This window comes from Callithrix jacchus, chromosome 3 (assembly GCF_049354715.1).
Source record: "Callithrix jacchus isolate 240 chromosome 3, calJac240_pri, whole genome shotgun sequence".
NCBI classification, from domain to species: domain Eukaryota; kingdom Metazoa; phylum Chordata; class Mammalia; order Primates; family Cebidae; genus Callithrix; species Callithrix jacchus.
Genome location: NC_133504.1, coordinates 58,426,276 through 58,432,275, shown reverse-complemented (window position 1 = coordinate 58,432,275; position 6,000 = coordinate 58,426,276).

Below are 6,000 nucleotides of genomic sequence, written 5' to 3'. Positions count from 1 at the left end.
AGAACAGAGTTAAATTGTAGAGTTTTTTTAGTTTTTCCTTTGTTTGTTGGTTTTATTTCTTTCTTGTGGTCAAAGTTATCATGTGTTTAAAGTAACTTGTTATATCTATAAAATTCTTTAAGCCTTATGATAACCACAAAGCAAAAACCTATAATAAATAAACTAAAAATAAAAGGCAATGAATTAAAACATACTATCAGAGAAAAATCACTTAAAGAAAGTAAGAAAGGAAGGGTTACAAAACAATCAAAAATAAGTAACAAAATGACAATAACTTCTTCTCTATGAATAATAGCATTGAATGTAAATAAACTAAATTATCCAATTAAAATACATAGAGTGGCTGAATGAATTAAAAAATAATAATAAGACCCACTAATATGCTGCCTACAAGAAACTCACTTCACCTCAAAAGATACACATAGACTAAATATGAGCAATGGAAAAAGATATTCCATGCAAATTGAACCCAAAAAAGAGCAAGGGTAAAAATAAAATAAAATGGACTTCAACTCAAAGACTGTCAAAAGAGTCAAAGATAGTTACTGTATAATGGAACTTTTACACCATGAGCATTAGCAAATGCAATACTATATAATAATAAAGAAGTCAATTCACCAAAAGATATAACAATTGTTAATATGTATGCACCCAACACCAGAGTACACAAATATATGAAGCAAACATTAATAGATCCAAGGGAGAGATAGACTGCAACACAATAATAATAGGGGACTTCAGTACTTCATTCTCCATAATGGATAGATCATTCAGCCAGAAAATTAACAAAGAAACATCAGAGTTATATGACATTTCATCAAACTGCTGAAAAACACATTTTTCTTATCAGTACATGGAACATTCTCTAAGATAGCCCATATGTTAAGCCACAAAACAATTCTCAACAAAGTCAAATTTACTGTTTTAGTCAGTTTTCATGTTGCCGATAAAGACATACGTGAGACTGAGAAGAAAAAGAGGTTTTAATTGACTTTTTAAATTGCTGGGGAGGCAATTTCAGCTCACTGCAACCTCCGCCTCCCAGGTTCAAGTGATTCTCATGCCTTGGCCTTCCAGGTAGCTGGAATTACAGGTGCATGCCACCACACCTGTCTAATTTTTGTATTTTGAGTAGAGACGGGGTTTCACAATGTTGGCCAGGCTGGTCTCAGACCAGCTTCAAGTGATCCACCCACCTCACCCTTCCTAAGTGTTTGGATTACAGGCATGAGCTACTGTGCCCAGCCCCAGTGTTTTGTTCTAGTAGTTTCATAGTTTCATGTCTTAGATTTAAGTCTTTAACCCATTTTATTTTTTATAGGGATCTGGTATCATTATTTTGCACATGGTTGTCTAGTTTTCCCAGCACTATTTATTAAAGAGACCATCCTTTTCCTAATGTGTGTTCTTGACATCATTGTCAAAAATCATTGGCAGTCAAGACATTAATTTATTTTGGGGATCACTATTCTCTTCTATTAGTCTATATTTCTGTTTTTATTTCAGTTCCATGCTGTTTTGGTTACTATGGCTTTGTAGTATATTTTGAAGTTGGATAGTGTAATGCCTTTAGTTTTGTTCATTTTGTTTAGAGTTGCTTTGGCTATTCATGCTTTTTTGTGCTCCATACAAATTTTAGGATTACTTTTTTCCAATTCTGTGAGGAATGTCATTTGTATTTCAATAGGAATTGCACTGATTATAAAGATTGCTTTGAATAGTTTTGACATTTTAACAATATTAATTCTTCCAATCCAGGAGCCTGGATGTCCTTCCAGTTTTTGGTGTGTATCCTTTCAGTTTCTTTTATCTGTATATTATTACCTCCCAGGTTAAAGTTTTCCTTAGGTATCTTAAATTTTTTGTAACTATTGTAAATGGGATTGCTTTCTTGATTTTTTTAAAGATTGTTTGCTGTTTAAATATATAAATCCTACTGTGTATTAATTTTGCATCCTAAAACTTTACTGAATTGGTTTATCAACTGTAACAGCTTTTTAGTGGTAGGGTCTTCAGATTTTCCTAAATCTGATATTATGTCATCTGTGAATAATACTTTGATTTTTTTTTCAATTGGGATATCTTTATTTCTTTCTCTCGCCCAATTGCTCTGGCTAGGGCTTCCACTAAAATATGAACTACTTTTGTCATTTCCATCTCTAGTTGTTTAGTGCCTCTATAAAACACTGTTTAATGTTGCTCATAGCAACAGCCCCTACTTAGTTCTTGATTTTAACTGAAATGGCTTTAGTGGTTCCATAGTTAAAGTTGTATTTAAGTGGGTTTTAGCAAATATAATTCATCATATTTAAGTAATAACCCTCCATTAGTTATGTAAAAATAGCTGCTGTGATAGTTCATACTAAGTGTCAACCTGACTGGATTGAAGGATGCAAGTATTGAACCTGGGTATGTCTGTGAGAGTATTGGCAAAGGAGATTAACAGATGAGTTAGTGGGCTTGGAAAGGCAGACCCACCCTTAATCTGAGTGGGCACCATTAATCAGCTGCCAGCTCAGCCAGGATGTAAAAGCTGGCAAGAAAACATGAAAAAGCTACTAGACTGGCCTATATCTTTCTCCCATGCTTTCTCCCAGCCTACATATTTCTCCCATGCTGGATGCTTCCTGCCCTTGAACATCAGACTCTTCAGTTTTGGGGCTCAGACTGGCTCTCTTTGCTCCTCAGCTTACAAGTGGTCTATTGTGGGACCTTGTGATTGTGGGAGTTAATACTTAATAAACTCCCCTTTATATAGATATCTATCCTATTAGTCTGTCCTTCTAGAGAACCCAGATTAATACAGTAGCTAATTTGTCAAATGCCATTTCAGCATCTGTCTATATGTCAGTGGTGTGTCGGAGCCAGCTCACCCTCTTCCCAGTTCCATTCAGCGGCATCATATTGGCCAATTGGTTGAACTGTTTTTAAATGGTTATGGTGGAAATATTTACACCATGAATATCAGCAAATACAACAAATCAATTTTCTTTTTTTGAGGGCTTGTCTTAATATTTATAGCCATTTACAGCAGTCACTGGACATAATCATATAATTTTTCCTCATTGATTTAATTAACATGACTTATCTATTTAACAAGTACCTACTGAACAGACACTACATGTGGACTGGGGATACAGCAGTGAAGAAAAAAGCATGCAAAATTCTTACCTGCATGTAACTTAACATCTAGTCTATAATGTGATTATGTTAATAGATTTCCTAATATTCAACTATATTTTATTATGGAATCCAGCCTAATTAGTAAGAAGGTATATTACTTTGATACACAGCTAAATTGAATTTACCTATTTAAGCTAGAATTTTTGCATCCATATTCATAAGTGTTATCACTTTGGGGGTGGTATTTTTGTATTATACTGATCAAGTTTTGCTATTAAGGTAAAGTTGTTTACATAAAATTATTGGAGAACTTTCAGTCAGCCTATTTCTGAGGTCTGCAATAGTTTAAATAACACTGGGGGAGGAGTACTCAAGATGGCGCTGTGAGAACAACCCAGGATTGGAGCTCGCATTGAGTCTGTGGATAGGTGAGTCGGAGCTGCATTTCCAGACTGATCTTTGTTGCACACGGTACAGGGAAATTCCCAAGTGAAGAGGAGACGCGGGATGCCAGGCAGAACCTCTGCCTGGCGAAGCCGGCAGCCGGGGTGGTGGCGGCCGGCCCTGCCCAGCGCTCCCCACAGGGCGCGCTTGTCCGGGTGCCCTGTTGAACCAGCAACCAGAGACGTGAGAGGGCTGGACTTGAGACTGAGCTAGACTTGGACAGCGGGCCAGCCCAGGGGATTGCAGGGACAGAGCGTTAGGGGTGGCCTAGTGGGACGAACAAAACCACGATTTCAAACAAGCCCCGTGCAGACGGCCCGAGACGCTCTGTGGGGGAGGGGCATCCACCATTACCGAGGCAACCCGCCCCAACTGAGATACACGCCCATTGCTGACGCAGCCAGCTGTTGCCGAGGCAACCCGTCCCTACTGAGATACACGCCCACTGCTGACGCAGCCTGCCGTTGCCGAGGCAACCCATCCCTACTGAGATACATGCCCACAGCTGACGCAGCCTGCCGTTGCCGAGGCAACCTGCTACAACAGAGAGACTCTGCCGCAGGGCATGGCGGAGAACACAGCAGAACAGCAGAGCCAGGGCGAGCCTCACAACAGGAGGGCAGAGCCTCGGCAGGCAAACAGTGGCTAGTCTGCGTCCTAGCTGGGCAGGACCTCAACGGACATCCGAAAATAAAGCCCAAACCCCTCAACACAGAGCATTTGAGAAAAAAAAGGGATTTTTAATGAGCTCTGTTGCAGCAGAATCAATCGTAGCAGCCTAACAGCCCGGAATGAACAACAGAGCTCACAGCTCAGCAATTGAGCTCCTATAAAGTACAAACTGTCTCCTCAAGCAGCTCCCTGACCCCTCTATATCCAAAAGACTGACATTAGGCAGGCATCATCCTGGGACAAAGATAGCAGAAAAAGAAACTGGTAGCATCCCTCGCTGGGCCACAGCTGCTAGAGGTGCACCCCAGACAAGCAGGGTCTCAGCAGTCATACAGCTAGAATGGTAGAAGAAAAAACAAGCAACAGAAATAATTCATCATCAACATTCTGGGTGTCCACTCAGAGACCCAATCGAAAAGTCAGCAACTATGCAGACGACAAGCGGACAAATCCATAAAGATGGGAAGAAACCAGCGAAAAAAGGAGGAAAACACCCGAAACCAGAACACCTCGCCTCCTAGAAGGGACCAAAACTCCTGACCAGCAAAGGAACAAAGCTGGACGGAGAATGACTGTGATGAAATGACGGAATTAGACTTCAGAAGGTGGATAATGAGAAACTTTTGTGAGCTAAAAGAACATGCATTAAATCAATGCAAAGAAACTAAGGAACTTAAAAAAAAGATATGAGGAAATGATAACAAGAATGGATAACTTAGAGAGGAATATGAATGAATTAAAGGAGCTGAAAAACACAATACGAGAACTTCACGAAGCATGCACAAGTTTCAATAGGCGAATTGACCAAGCAGAAGAAAGAATATCTGAAGTCGAAGACCAACTCAATGAAATTAAACGTGAAACCAAGATTAGAGAAAAAAGCGCAAAAAGGAATGAACAAAGTCTCCAAGAAATGTGGAACTATGTGAAGAGACCTAACCTACATTTGATAGGTGTACCAGAAGGGGACGAAGAGAATGAATCCCAGCTGGAAAATACTCTTCAGGACATCATCCAGGAAAATTTCCCCCACCTAGCAAGACAGGCCAACACTCAATTGCAGGAAATACAGAGAACACCACAAAGATATTCCACAAGAAGAGCAACCGCAAGGCACATAATCGTCAGATTCAACAGGGTTGAAATAAAGGAGAGAATACTAAGGGCAGCCAGAGAGAAAGGTCGGGTCACCCACAAAGGAAAGCCCATCAGACTCACAGCAGATCTCTCAGCAGAAACACTACAAGCCAGAAGAGAGTGGAGGCCAATATTCAACACTCTTAAAGAAAAGAACTTTCAACCCAGAATTTCATATCCAGCCAAACTGAGCTTCAGAAATGAAGGAAAAATAAAATCCTTTGCAAACAAGCAAGTACTCGGAGATTTTGTCACCACCAGGCCTGCTTTACAAGAGTTCCTAAAAGAGGCACTACACATAGAAAGGATCAACCAGTACCAGCCATTCCAAAATCACACTGAATGCTAAAGAGCATCAACATAATGAAGAATCTACAACAACTAACAGGCAAAACAGCCACTTAGCATCAAAATGGCAATATCAAATTCACACATAACAATATTAACCCTAAATGTAAATGGACTAAATGCACCAATCAAAAGACACAGACTGGCAAATTGGATAAAAATCCAAAACCCATCAGTGTGCTGTATACAGGAAACCCATCTCACATGCAAGGATACACAAAGGCTCAAAATAAAGGGATGGAGGAAGATTTACCAAGCAAATAGAGAGCAAAAAAA